General features: G+C 33.1%; 1 pseudogene; it reads left to right on the forward strand.

The window, feature by feature from the left end:
• Positions 1 to 7,883: 7,883 nt before the first annotated feature.
• LOC107876355 lies at positions 7,884 to 11,030 on the forward strand (annotated as a pseudogene).
• The last annotated feature ends 4,483 nt before the right edge of the window (positions 11,031 to 15,513 follow it).

Here is a 15,513-nt window from a genome sequence, read left to right on the forward strand (position 1 = left end):
AAAATCATCCATGTCAATGTCAAGTTCTTGAAGAAGTACTATCCTTGAAGGAAGATGACACTCCTTAAGGCGCGAGTATAAATTGGACGTCTACTCCTGGTCCGTAAGAGTATAAACTATGTACGGCTCAAAAAAAGTCTGCTATGTTGTAAACCTCGATAGAGAAGGCCTAGGCAAAAGATAGGATGCAAAAAAAACTCTCACTCAGACTACATTGTGACTCGATCCTCTTACTGAGGTATGTAAGCCCTTAGAATTCCATTCTGAGTTCAGTTACACGAGTATAAAAAAAATACATGTCCCTGCTTGATCCGCCATATGAAAGTTAAGTCTGCATACATCTCAATTAAGTTTCGGACTTATGACAAATACTTGTGGCTCAATGGAGGAAACCCATCAAAAGGGGAAGCTCTTTCAATAAGATTTGAAATACCCAAATCTTATGGTTGAGGCATAGATCTGCCACACGTGAAATTATCAAGTAGTCAAAAGTTTTAATTCTTAAGGCTTTCAAAATTGAAGTCTCAAGTCCAACTCAGTTGTGAGACAAAGACGTGAAGCCAATGAGCAATAAGTTTTGGAGACAAAAGCCAGAGTTTAATACTACAACATCAACAAATCGAAATAAACAAGCAATTAGTGGAGTTGAAATTAAAACAATCAATGTGCAATATAAAGAAAACAATTTCCATTACAACTAATAGATCCAACTATAAAAGGGTAAAATAAAGAAACAAGAAGTTTTGAAGGAAGACATCTCCTATGGCTAATCTAAGTATAACTTATAATTGACTAAATCTTGTAAAGAGGCCTCTAGACTTGCTTCTTCTTCTCCATGACCTTTGAGGCATTTTCTATAGTAAGGGAGATATCAGAACACTTGGAAAACTTTTCTTCAACAGTTGAAACTTTTGATTCCATCTCTGCAGTTTCTTGCTTGGCAACATCTCGGCGAGCTTTCAACTTTTTCACCTTCTCAAGAGATTTGCAGGCAACAGAAACTTCTTCAGATTACTCATACCTCTCCCTCAATACAAGCTCAAGATGCTCTTTGGCTTTTAAATATGGCTCTGATTCTTTAATTGTTGTGGTTTTATCAACAAGTATAGATCGTACTTGGCCATAGAAAGTCTCAAGCCCAAAGAAAGACCCTAATAAATTCTGCAAAGAGGAAATATCCACCCTCATTTCACTCATATCATTGACTATGACTTCGATATCATCTTGGATAGAAGAAGCACAATTCAAAGTAAGGCCTATAAGTTTGGTGTGAATACTAACCTAAGACTTCATGATAAATTCCTTTTTAAGCTCTGAAATAACCTTCTTTCTATCAAAAATAGACATGGCTACCATTGGTTGTCGGGGAAGGTTTAACTATACAATTGCTTTAACGTTACCGCAAGGGTTAGAAGTAACCTCTTTGGGTGACAAAATTAACTCTCTTGAGTCTGAACCTACTACAGAATCTCTACTATCTTGTGGCTTACTTTGGTGAGGATCTTTGAAAACTTGGAAATTGTATGGTTGCACACACAAAGAACAAAAACATCATATGAGGGATATATAAAGGCAATTCATATACTATGAAATGGTAGAGAGTTAAGTAGTTACCTTCTTGATAGCTGGCGGAGTCTTCGGTGAACTAGCAAGAATCTCTACATGGAAGTTAGAATCACCTTGCTTTGCCAAGGAAGGTTTTACGTTCTTCCAATAATGATCTCTATGACTACTATCACTCTCATCATGAGATGGTCGTTTATTGAAAGCATGCTGAGTCAGGGCAGGCGGCTCCTCTTTTTAAGGTTCTGCATGTAGAAGTCCCTTAACTTTGTATAGAATGACTACCTTAGATTTCAAAATAGAAGGCTTAACCATAATTGGGACCTCCTAACCATGTGCTTGAAGAGTGTCGATAATAGGACCTACAACATTCACCAAAGATTTCAAGTTAGCTTCAAGAAAGTTCCCATGAACTTTGTCCCACCAAGATTTATACGTAGTAGAGAAGTGCTTTCGCGAATTAGGTGTGGTCGTAGGAATAGTTTCCTTTGCCATGGATACATGCAACACAAAAATGCGATAAAATATGAGCCATTTATCAAGCGATGCACTGCGTATATCACTTGCTAAGCTACCAGGAAGTTTTTGATAAAATCTAAACTGGCGGCTAAATCGATCCGAATTGTATGGCTCAAGGATGAATGAGTCTTTATTCTTGAAAGGGAGAAGGTTAAAATGAAGGCTCATGAAGTAACTTATCTCTAAATCAACATCTTTATCATTATCCACAAAATAATGAATATTTGACTTGTTCGGTATAGTGGAAGTCCAAGAAATGTTATCTCCTCGATAGATACGCTTTCTAGCATGATCTTTGTCAAAATATCTCGCAACTCTTTCTCCAGAATATGTTACCATTAATGGAATGAATAGCCCATTAGGTAGAGAAAAATGTGTCTTGAAATAGTAAGCAAGCCAACCATACACATAATGGATTGGAAAGGATACTTTGAAGTGCTCAAGCTGTGAACCTTTAGTAATCTTGTTTAAACCATTATAAATGCTTGACAAGATAGGAACGGAAAGACTAAAAGTTTGCTTATTGTCTATCATAGCTGCAATTCTAAAATTTTTTGGATGAATGAAATCTTCATCCTTAGAAGGAAACACAAAGGTGTAGAGAACGCCGCATCATCTACGTTTGACCACTTTGCTACATTAAGAATAGTCCCAATTGGGTTATGTGTTGACTTCAAGCAAACAGATTTTTTCTCCTTCCTTACTAGAGCTGCCTCATATCTTAAGACTCTTTTACACCAAAACATTATCCACTTCCTTAGAGTAACTCTTGGATTATGAGACTCTCCTTCTTGAAGATGTTGAAAGGCTAAAAATAAGAACTCGTAGGTACAAGGGATGAATCTCTCATTCTTCTCATCGACACCGGTGAGCTCTTTGAATTCAAGCACTACTTCATAAGGAAGACCTCCGATAGGTAGGCCCCCAATTTCATGTAGACCCCAAAGGGATATAGAGAGCTCTCTAATCAATGTCATCAACATGTTTGTCCTTGAACACCATGCTTCAAGAAAGGCTTGCAGTATGTTTGAACTTCGATCATAGGTAAATAAAGAAGCATAAACAATATTATATACTTTTGCTGCCTTCAGAGTTTGTTGACTTCTAGACAAAATATCCTCAGCCCATTCGAAATATCCTTGAATATGATGAAATTAACCATCTATTTCCATGGAACTTCCCCAACGTATATCTTCCTGGAGTATTCGGCGCCCTAAGCAAGGAAGGGTGCTCACAACATTCAGTTAACGTTGGTTCGAAGCCTAAAGAGTCCATAATTTAACAGATTGATTAGAACCAAGGTCATGTTCGAAAGTCTAGTTTGGCATATGAAGAGAATTCACCAAGGGAAGCAATGGATCTGTACACCTACTAACCAGTGGAGTGTGAGTCAATAGCTTGGATAAAATTGTACCATCATCAGCCTCAATAAGAAGATACTTGTTATTGGAGGATGGAGAGGTATAGTCCTTAAAGTGAACCATTGCTGCAATCTGCATGAATAAGGGAAGTTTAGTTAAAAACAAGTTGAGGTTGAACAAAATACCTGTACAAATGGTTGCTGACAGAAAGTTCCTCTATATCATGGATTTATTCAAAGAAAAAGAAAATTTCCACCATCTTGAAGTCAAATTGGTCACTCTTAGAGTGTACAGAGGTGAAGTTAAACTCTCGTACTCTAAGTCGATTGTTGCAAAATCACCATCTTGGAGTCAAATTGGTCGGTCTTAGAGTGTATGAAGGCAAAGTTAAACTCTCGCACCCTAAGTCGATTATTGCAAAGTCACCATCTTAGAGTCAAATTGGTCGGTCTTAGATGGTACGGTGGCTAAGTTAAACTCTCGCACCGTAAATCGATTGTTGTAAAGCCACCATCTTGAAGTCAAATTTTCGGTCTTAGAGTGTACAAAGGCAAAGTTAAACACTCGTATCCTAAGCCGATTATTGCAAAGTCACCATCTCAAAGCCAAATTGATCGGTCGTAGAGTGTACAGAGGTGAAGTTAAACTCTCGCACCCTAAGCCGATTGTTGAATATTCCTATTTGTTTCAACCCTACCCAAAAAGGGGAAAAGGGAAGAGAATAAAATAATAATAAATAAATTAGGAAAAATAACTCACAAATGATACTCCCACTACAACGCAACAATCAATCTAATGAAGGAGGAAATTTCCCACAATAACTGGCCCAGCTTACAATAATTCAGATGATAGAATTTAAACTTTGGATGGTGCGTATTTATAGAGAAACAAAGCGGTGAAACTGTCCAAATTTTACCAAAAGAAGGAAAAGTTAAGGCGGCTAAGGAAGAAATACTCTTAAAAGGATTCGCTGGTAAAGGAGGCGAAGGCACAAAGCAGTGTCTGTTGTGCTCCTATAATTTTAAGGAAGGTTTTCTTCTTTGTCAACAAAGAAAAGTTAGGCCCATTTCCCTTTTAGGAAAAGGACAAAGATTTTTTTTTCTTATTTGGTAAACAATTATGACAATTGTTGCCTTTTGTCTTAATAAAGTTGTCTATTTAATGTGATAATATAAAATTATATTTCTTTTACAATTATTAAATTATCAAGTTATTACTTCAAGCCTAATCATCAAAATATTAAATTACCTCGATTAGCCTTGAAACAGGGGCACTTTTTCAGCAATAAAATTTTATTAAAGTTGAATCCGTACAAAATTTGAGTTATATTTAATTCAAAATATATTAGTCCCTAAAAAATATTATGGATTAATATAATTAAATTAATTATTTAAGTCCAAACATGTATGGATTTAATTGAAGTTCAATTTTTATTGGTTAGTTCATTAATTTGGGCTATAAATGATGAGCCAACTTTGCTAAGCTCAAGATATTGTCATATTCTAGAGGCCCAACTAAGCGTCACGTGTCAAATGATGTGGCATGTCAAGTCAAAGGAAGGAGTCAATAGGATCATGCCACATTGAAAAATAATGCAACAAGTCCAATGAAATCAAAGCCCATAAAAGGTGTCATGTTACTCAAATCTGATTGGTCAAAGAAAGTCCATCTTCATCATGACTCTTCCCTTTCCACAAATATAAATAGGGGTCTCATAATTTAGAAAAGGACCCCCAGAACTCTAACAAGAAGCAAAAGAAAGCTTGTGGATCAAACGCTGTAATTTCTCTACAAAGCTCAATCATTCAAATCAAGTTCATCAAGATTCAAGATCAAGACCGCAATATTCAAGAACAAGATCAAAAACCCTTAAATTCAAGTACAAGTAAAGATCAAGTCCATCAAATCAATAAATCAACTTCAAATTCAAGATCAAACTTTAAGCCCTTAAATTTATATTTGAAAAGGCGAATCAGAGGATTCATAGAGATTGTAACACTCACATTGAAATCAATAAATTGATTGTTGCAATATTTTTCTTGTCTCGATTATTTATTTTTCGATCTCGAAAATTTTATTGTCCAACAGGACCCTTGCCTCTTCTTTCATGTGAATTCTCATTATCAAAGCCTCAGGAGAAGTTTCCTTTTGCTTGTGGCGCATAAATTTTTGAAATTCCTTCCTAGAAGGAGGAAGTTTATCTATTAAGCCACAAACAATAAGGTTATCTCCAATTTTGACTTCTTCAGATCTGATCTCTCCAACAATCATTATGAAGTCCTGAGCTTAGTCTACCACTGATTCGTTATCCACTATGTGGAAACGAAAAAATCTGCTAGCTGCATATTTTTTCACTCCCGCCTCCTCAATGACATACCTACTCTGAAATGCTTTCCAAATTTTCTTTGCACTAGAGTAAGTTATACCATAATAATCACAAAAATTATCAAATAGACAATTAAGTAAAAGATACCGACACTTACAGGAGTCACCATCATATTTTTCAACTTTCTCTTGAAGAGAGATAAGTTCATCGTTGGTCATTGAAGAGTTATCTAATTTGTTTAGATTCTTCTCAGTTAACACATAAAAAATATTGAGAAAACCTAAGTAGAAAAGCCCTTTACCCTTTCACCTCTTAAAGTGAGTATCGTTGAACCGAAATGACTTGTTAAAATCTCCCATCTTGATATCTGTGGATTTTTTAGTTGTTGACATTGAATTTTTTTAAAATTATTGGTGAAATTACAAAATAAATTACAACTGAAAAGTTACAAGTGAAGAAAAATAAAAAATTATCCTCTTCTTCTTCGATTAATGCTCGGATATCTCGCTCTCTTTAAGGAGATTCAAGCTCACTGCAGCAAATTGTTTCACTGATCCTGCAGTAATTTTCTTGACTTGTCCCCTCTAGGATAAAACAGCCTTCTCACAAAAAATAACTAAACAACTCTGGACAAGAGTTGAGTTCAAAGCTTTGGAAAAAAAAAAAAAAACACCTCCCTTCAACTAATAAACTCTCTTTTTACTAACTTTTGTGGACTCTATATTATGTTATATATAGAAAAATAATGCAAGACCACCTTTTTTTATAGGTGAAGTATTCATTCTTGTATTGAATAAGAATGAATGATGGTAGTAAACAGGAAAGATCAATGGCCTAAAGGTTTCAAGAGTTACAACCAATAAAGAGTAGGATAATGGAGGAATAAAGAGTGATAAGTTACATGAACCTCTAGAAAAATGGTGGCTAAATTCAGCCACCATAATCAAGAGGCAAATTCACCTAATGCAGCAAATAAAATACACGTTACTTTGCCTTAAAAGAGACATGAAGAGCAATTGGAATATAATGTCATTAGGAAGAATATGCACAGTTTCTTGGAGTTGTAAAATGAAATGCAACAAATTCATACACTTAACTCTAAATTAATAATAGTAATAATCTCTCTATATATATATATAAAAGAGAATCAAGACCATGCTGATGTGGCATGTGTAAGAAGCCAGCATTTGCATTTATAGTTTTTCTCATTTTTTTAGAATTTCTAACTCATTTTTTGGTTAAAAGATTAAGATAATATACACATTTATTAGAGAAAGAGTCCCAATAAAGACCGACTGTTACACATATTATGATATTTCATATTTCATATAAAGGGAAGAGTAATGAAGCCAAAGGCATAGGCGAAGCGGAAGCAGAAGAAGGAGTATCAAGAACCTCCTGAGGATGCAAAATTATTTGTTGGGAATTTACCTTATGATGTAGATAGTGAAGGGTTGACTCAACTTTTCTAATAAACTGTTGTTGTTGAGATTGCTGAGGTAATAATGTCTCAAGTATTGAGCCTTTTTTACAAAAGAATGAAAAATTAGAGCTTTATTATTTGTGGAACTGAATTTATTTTTTTTGTAGGTTATTTACAATAGGTAGACTGATCGGAGTCGTGGGTTCGGATTTGTGATGATGAGCATAGTCGAAGAAGCTGAAAAAGTTATAGTGTTGTACAACCATTATATGAGTTATATTTGTCCTTTTTCTTTGATGGAACAATGATGAGATTAGTCGATTTCTATTGTTTTGATTGAGTTTTAATTTAATTTATTGAAAGTAGATAAAGAGCAGTTATGTTGAATATGTGGGTTTTGTTGTTCGGTCTATTTTGTTACTAGCTGTCTGCTATTGTTGTTAGTTTGTTGTTTCTTTACTGCTATTACTTCCTTTATTAGGACTAATTTGGACTGTGTGCTTGAGCTGAGGGTCTGTCGAAAACAACCTATCTACATCCGAGCTAGAAGAGGTAAGGTCTGTGTACACTCTACCCTCCACATGCTACACTTTGAGGAAAGCTCCAATTCACTTTGAATTGAAGCTAGCAGAGCATATCTTTAGATGAAATTAGGCATAAGAACAAGTATTATTTTGAGCTTGCTACACGTATGTCAAAAGGATCTGTATCTTGTAGATGCCATAGGAGTAATTTGTTAAGACCAAATGTCTTGATCAATATGGTAAATAATGCAAGAAAACTTATCTGTGATCTGAATGGCAATTGATAAATGATAAACTTATCTGGTAAATATGGTAAATGATGCAAGTATCTGTAATTTTCTCTTCTCACATAATGTTCTTATGGTCAGGGAGTACTGACAGAGACTACAGCAAAGTTAGCGGCTTCACTTTCTTTAGCAGCAGCAAGAAGAATTGTGAAGGCAGATGAGTTCATGAGAGCTGGAAAATATGATGATGGCTTCCCATTTGTATGAAAATGTTTAATTCTATTTATTGGGTCTTCTCAGGTCCATAATTAAATTTTTTTGGTCTTAAACTTCGCTGATTTTCTTGAAATTCTCTTCCAGGTTTGTGGGGAACTTGCTTAAAGGACAAACTATTGGTGTAATAGGGGTTGATCGTATTGGATCGGCTTATGCCAGAATGATGGTAATCAACTAATATTTTACCCTCTACATGGTTATTCTCATGTTTTCTTTTAGGATAAACTTCTTCACTTTCAAAGCTTCGTCTTCACCGAAAAGGATTAGTTGATTGTAAATTTGTTATGTTAATTGAAAAAACTTAGGTGTTTTGTTACAATAGGTTGAAGGCTTCAAAATGAATTTGACGTACTATGAACTATATCAATCTACCCATTTAGAAAATTTTGTGACAGGAATGTTTTGATCAGTCTGCTACATCAACAATCTTCTCAAGCTCATTGAATGTACTTATGCTTTCCCACTTTTGCAGCCTATGGCCAGTTTCTGAAAGTAAATAGTGAACAACCTGTAACATGAAAAAGAGCTTTATCCATGGAAGAGGCCATCCAAGAGGCTGATGTGGTAATTATCTACATTAAGAGTGTACTATTAGATTTCCTATTCAATTATTTGTATACATTTCTCATTCATGTTCTTATCTCTGATCAAAATTCTTCTCTAGATAATTCTTCATCCAGTCCTTGATAAAACAACTTAGTACCTTGTGAACAAAGAACAGCTAGCAATGATGAAGAAGGTAATAACATTTGGAAGACTATCTATTTTGCTTGCCGATTTACACAAAATATAATATCTTGATATTACTCAACTCAAACTTGTAGGAAACAATACTTGTGAACTGTAGTAGGGGGCCTGTGATTGATGAAGTAGCTCTTATTGAGCATCTGAGAGAAAATTCCATGTTTCGTGTTGGCCATGATGACTTTGAGGTAATAACCATAGTAATCTGTTCTTTCTGGTCATCACATTCTCTTGTTATGAACATGTTAAAGGCAAATGCAAGGTCAAAGCAAAATTGTTATGTCACACGCCATTTCTATCAAGCAAAAAGCTCGCAAAAACTAACTTACTCATGTAGAGTTTAGAATGCTTTCCCTTTCAAAATGATGTGCAAAAACACAGGTCCTGAAGATGTGCAAGTGAAAGTTTTGTATTGTGGACTTTGTCACAGTGATCTTCACCAGGTTAAAAATGATCTTGGCATGTCCAACTACCCTATGGTTTCTGGGTATTTTCTATTTTCCATCTCCTTTTTGTCAGTATCTATACTTGTTATATGGTGAATCCGCACATATATGCCTTGTTTTTTATGTCCCACTTGGTATTCGATGCTCGGTTTGGGGCCCTATAAAATATTAAAATTTGAATTTGCTCTTGAAAATTTTATTAGGTGTAAAGTGTTGCTCAAACTTGAATCTTAAACTTCTGATTATCCTGATAAAGTACTTACTGTTTCACCATAATACTTATCAGTACAAATATGTCTTTCTATAGTATAAGAAATATTACTTATTAGACAAGTGTTTACTCAGTTGGTAAAGCACTTTACCTGTAAAAGAATGCTATTTCAAACTGGAGAGTTGAAGTAATTTTTGAGTCAATCTTATGACTACAATAAAAGCTTTTGCCTTATTAAGGAGATTCAATTATTCATATGTATACAAAAAATTCTTTTAATTTATTTGTGCATTTATAAGTTCTTAATGGAAAAATAGTGAACTCCACTGTATGTAGCTCGGCAATGGGTAAGTGGTGACCATTGTAGATTCCTTTGGGATGAGGGGAATTTGGTGAACTAGTGGGTCAAAAACACACTTAAATATTTTAATTTTTGAGTTTCATACCTGAACTATTATGTGCGAGTTTTCTATCTATTATCGTCAACTCTTTACTAAAACACGCCTAGCTATCAATCAGTTCACTTTTCCTACCTTAACAATTGATAGTTGAGGTGTGTTTTGATAAGTAGTTGAGGATAATTCAAGCAGAAAACTCACACAACTGATAGTTCAGATATGAAACTCAAAAAATTGGGATATTTTTTTCCACCCTTCACTCTTAATTTGAAGGAAAAACTGGGTTTAGCTGTGAGGTCAATTTTCATTCAGTTATTTTTCAACAACAAAATGTTGCTCTCTGAATTTATGTTTGATGTCAATTTTCTTGGTAGACCCAAAGGAATGCCATTTTGAGGTAGCAATTCAAGCATTTGGACAGTCTAATTATAGTAGTATAAATTTGTACTCATATCTTAGCCACTAAATAAATCAACTTAATGTTGTGGTCCTTGTGTTGTCTTAGGATGAGCCCTACAGGAAACCTGGTCTTGCAGACATGAAGAACGTTGTTGTGGTACCCCACACAGCTTCTGCTACTAAGGTAATCTAATGTATTTATCTGTGCAAAAATAAGCAACTTTCTGCTATGAAAGCTACTTCCTATCTAATTCAACAATTCTCATGATTTTTGATAGTGTTACCACTTCGTAAGAAAAAAACTAAATCTTCAAAATTTGTAATGCAGTGAACTTGTGAGGGCATGGCTACACTGGCTGCTCTGAATGTCCTCATACACAATTTTGAATCGAAATTATGGACACATTTATGCTAAAAATCACAGTGAACATAACGGTTCTATTGTGCTTTGGATTCTGAATATTGCATATGTTTGTTGATGATGTTACAGGAAAAAATTAAAGAGTACCCAATTTGGAGTAATCCAAACAGTGTGGAAGCATTCTTAGATGAGAATTCACCGCCCCCTGCTGCATGCTCGAGCATTGTGAATTCAAAAGCTTTAGGTAACTAATTTATGTATGTAATTTGTGAGAGATTCAAATTTGTGCCTATTTGCTAAAAATACAAATTGTTTTCCTATTGCAGGCTTACTTGTTTCAAAGCTGTGAACTTGGAATGTTTAAGTAATCAACATATGCCAGATTGTTGGAAATTTACGAATTGGTGATGTCTTTCAATTTTGAAAAGTAGCTGATAATGTTTGGAAACTTTGATGTATCATGTATCACTCATTTGTCTATATTGGTTTTACATGATTTTCTAATAATTAGGACACATTTTTCACAAGATTTCTAATTTTTAATATTGTTCTCCTGATGTGATATTTGTGAAACAAGCTTTACTTTTTTTTAGGTAAACATAATTAATTCCATGTCTTGGTTTCTATAGTAAGTGATTTAATTATTTCTTTTGGTTCTCCTATGTTTTGTATATTAGAACATAACTCTGGTTTTTGCAGCTTTCTTGGGTGATTGAACATTCTGTCAAGAGCTTTCATGATACACTAATTCTAAAGTTATAAATATGTTCTATTTTGGTTTGAAATATTGGAGTGGGTCGTAAAAACAGGGGGCATATTATTTTTTCTTACACCATTGCGGAGCATACTGTATCATTTTTCTGATAAATAGACCTTTAAGCAATGCCATCAAAAACAAAAGACCTTTAAGCAATGTCTATTATGTAGATTGTGTGTGCATGTGTTTTTGGGTTAAAGGAAGGACGACATGTTGGAAGATATGTTGTGTGTTTTTGTATTAGATGTTAAACCTGTGATAATACATAAACGACTTTGAGGAGGGTGATGATCTTGACATCACAAGTTCAAAGTACTGCCAAAAAATTAATATTATCACTAGTAAAACGTAATCTTCCTGGATGTAATTTAATTTGAGATCTATCTAATTTAATACTATTTCTAAATCTCTATTTTTTTTTCTTTCTAAATCTCTATTAACATTCATATTGTTAAATGAATTCAAATGGAGAAAAAAATGCATTCAAATGTATGTTGTTTATAAGTGTTTTTATTTTCATTAAAAAAGAGGTTAATAATTTTAAATGTGTTATAAGACCGAGCGAAGCGCGGACATGTTACCTAGTGCATGAATAAAGATGCACTTTAATATAAATAAATAATATTAAAATGTTTTTAACTCATCAGCTATTGATCATTCAGGAGTATTTAGCATTGTAAGGTGATCCTTGTTGATTCACATGAGATTCCACGTGCCCCATACTACTCAGGCCAGAGCGTAAGCTAATGATGCTTTTGGTTACTAGACTTTTACCGTTAGAAACAACTTATTGCATTCCTTCCATCCTGATATTACTCTTGTCCTCGAGAATGGATTATGGAGTAGAAATCAATTGTACATAATATGGTCACAAATTCTCATCCTCAACTTTATTGCTTTCTTGTTCCAAATCAAATCCCAAGATGCCAATGATAGAAAACTATCACTCTATACTTTTACCCTTTCATCTGCATTTAGTTTTGGTGTCTTCAAACTGAATATACAACAAATAGATTTTCTCAATGAAGTTTTTAATATTCAAATCAAGTAACAAAATAGAGTAGAAAACCACAAGGATTTTAATCTCCAAAACAGAAATAGAAATCATGAAATATTAGTCTAGCAAACAAACATAAAGTAAAAAAGCGTACATAAATTGTTAACCTAAAATAAAATATTGATAATTTCTTAATCATTCTGTTTTATAAGCTCGTACCACTGTATCCTTTAGGTTGGTTAGTGTAAGGCTTTCTTTAGTATGAATTTTCTTTAATGAAATAAAGAGTGAAGTAACTTTTTAGCTTTCAAATTCAGCTTATAGTCTGGATTGTAGAGTTGATGTCTTAAAATTCTTTAAACATTCTTTGGTGGTATATTGACAAAGATGAATTCTTACTTCATGTCCACATCTTTATATTTTTTTTAAAACAAACAGCAGACAAACAATTATGTCGGATACAAGCCCACACAAAGTATGGATACAAGCCATCTAGTAAGCTATTAATGCAAAGCCAACAAGAAATATCCACATTTATAAAAAACAGATTTAAGTTAATAAAAAGAAAAGCCAGTCCACACAGAAATGTTATCATTTCAACGCTCAACATGGTAACAGGCTCTTTGGTTAGGGCTAGCTGCCGGAGATTGAAGCCAGTGGACATTTGAAGTAAGATAGAAATAAGGAATAAGAACTACGAGAGAGTTATTTGGCAAAGTCCAGCGAAACACTAAATCAACAAACAAAAATAGGGTAAATTTCAGATATAGGAAAATGAGAAATATTCAGTCTAGATAGGAGAAAATTTATATTAATTTTCTTTGGAATATATAAATTGAAAAAAAAGTACAATGAATGAAAAATATTCACTAAGCGTGATCATATGTTAATTTTACCGTTATAGCCAAATGATTTGATAATTTAGTTGTAGATTCCTTACTGAATAACTAATTAAACTTGTGTTGCGAAGAATTCTATTCAATTTCAAAAACAATTCTTTCCACAATTATATGTTCAATCGTACTCCAATTTCCTGTCACGAATATGTTGTTGTATGTTGCTTATCCAGCAACGCTTTAAATGAACCTAAATTTTTTTTATTTCTAGTATCAGACAAAAACTTATCTCTGTTTTGTTTTATTCAACTGGTTTTTAATTATTTTTATATCAAAATCATTTGTTGTATTCCCATAAAGTCCATAAAATTTAAAATAAATATTTGGCTTTTTAATCAACTGAAACTCTCCACATAAATATCGACTTTTGTTATCATTATCGTCGAAGTCTAAGCTAACGATAAGATTAACATACGTGGAATCCCAGTTAATACTATATTTTTGTATTTTTTTTTTTTTAGACATATTGTCTGCCCACTCGTGTGTGGTAGAAACCTCTTGTAATATAACTAGGTGAGGATGTAAATTTTTTTAAAATTGTTTATTATGATAGTGTTTCTCCCAACCACTCGCGCATTCATTAATATTCCAACTTTATAACCACACTTTGAAACTTGTACAGATGAAGATGCACCTCGGCTCATTTTTAGACTTTTCTAGTAAATTAAAACAATAATCACTAAAGTATAGTGGGATATACTTGCATATCAATAAGAACATATTATATAAAGAAAAATTAAGATGAAGAGTCTTTGACATTTATTTAGAACTCTCACGTGAGATCAATTTGATAAAATGTTCTAAATGATAAGTGATAAATATGCATTATTCGTGTATTTTTATAAATAAATTAATATTTTTTAACAAGTTTTACACAAAAAGATGATTTGTTTCTTATATTCAAAATTATTTTGATCGCCTAAATTTATTTATTCATTACAGTAGTATGAGATTAGATAGGAAGATACTAGTATGAAAAAATTATGCCAAGTAAAAAAAAGATTCAGTCATAAGTATTAGGCGTAGCTAATGTTTAAAATAATTATCATTTGCAGCTAAGGTTTATAATAAATAGTTAAATACATATATTTGTATTGTATTTGTATATTTCAGGCTTATACACAAATATCTAATTCTAGAGGCACTTTAGTCCAAGGCTCATATATGTTTGTATTTATATACGAAGCGAATTTAAGGGCTCATATACAAATTTTGGAAAGAGAATTTGTATATAAATCTCTAATTTGTATATTTAAATAGCAGCTAAACTATAGCTACGTTATGTAATTAGGCAAACTTTAGCTTTGATACCTTATTTATTGTTCAAATGTTAGCTATATCTGAATTTTTATCTTAGTATATTGAGTTTTAATTTGTGGCGTCAACCACAAAGTAGAGACAAATTTAGGATTTAAACACTATGAATTCAGGTTTTAATGTTCTTTACATTACACTTATTGTGTTTTTAGAATTATGGATTCAAACTTACTTTTGTGATTTTATTTTTTTTTGTAAAAGACATAAAAATGTCCCTAAATGTATCCGACAAACTTACTTTAGAAAAAAAACCCTAAATTTTATGTAAATTATCTTGAGGTTTACCAATAACGGAAATTATAACAAAAAAACACCTATTCGATCATTTACTTGCACATGAATAAAAGAAAGTATTAGTCATAAGAGATCGTACATAACAAAATTAAAGGAGCGAATTAAGTAACTAGTATGCCTCTGAACTGTAACCAAATTTGCTACGATACACTCCAACTTCACGAGGATCCTATTATTCCCTGAACTCAATTTTAAAGTATTTTTGTCACTCTTTTATACTGGCGTGACACATTTTGTTAATATAACATGGCACTTTGATGTGGGCCTCATTTTATGTAAAAAAAAAATTGGTCATGTCAGTATAAAAGAGTGACAAAAATATGCTAAAATTGAGTTCAGGAGGGTAACAAAACCCCTGTGAAGTTGGAGTGTGTCGTAGTAATTTCGGTCATAATTCGAGAGGGTACTGAATGCTTATCTCAAATTAAAAATTTAAAGTTATTTTTTGTCTAATTCTTTGTCAAATTTAATTTG

Source organism: Capsicum annuum, unplaced genomic scaffold, assembly GCF_002878395.1.
Source record: "Capsicum annuum cultivar UCD-10X-F1 unplaced genomic scaffold, UCD10Xv1.1 ctg2470, whole genome shotgun sequence".
In the NCBI taxonomy this organism is placed as follows: Eukaryota; Viridiplantae; Streptophyta; class Magnoliopsida; order Solanales; family Solanaceae; genus Capsicum; species Capsicum annuum.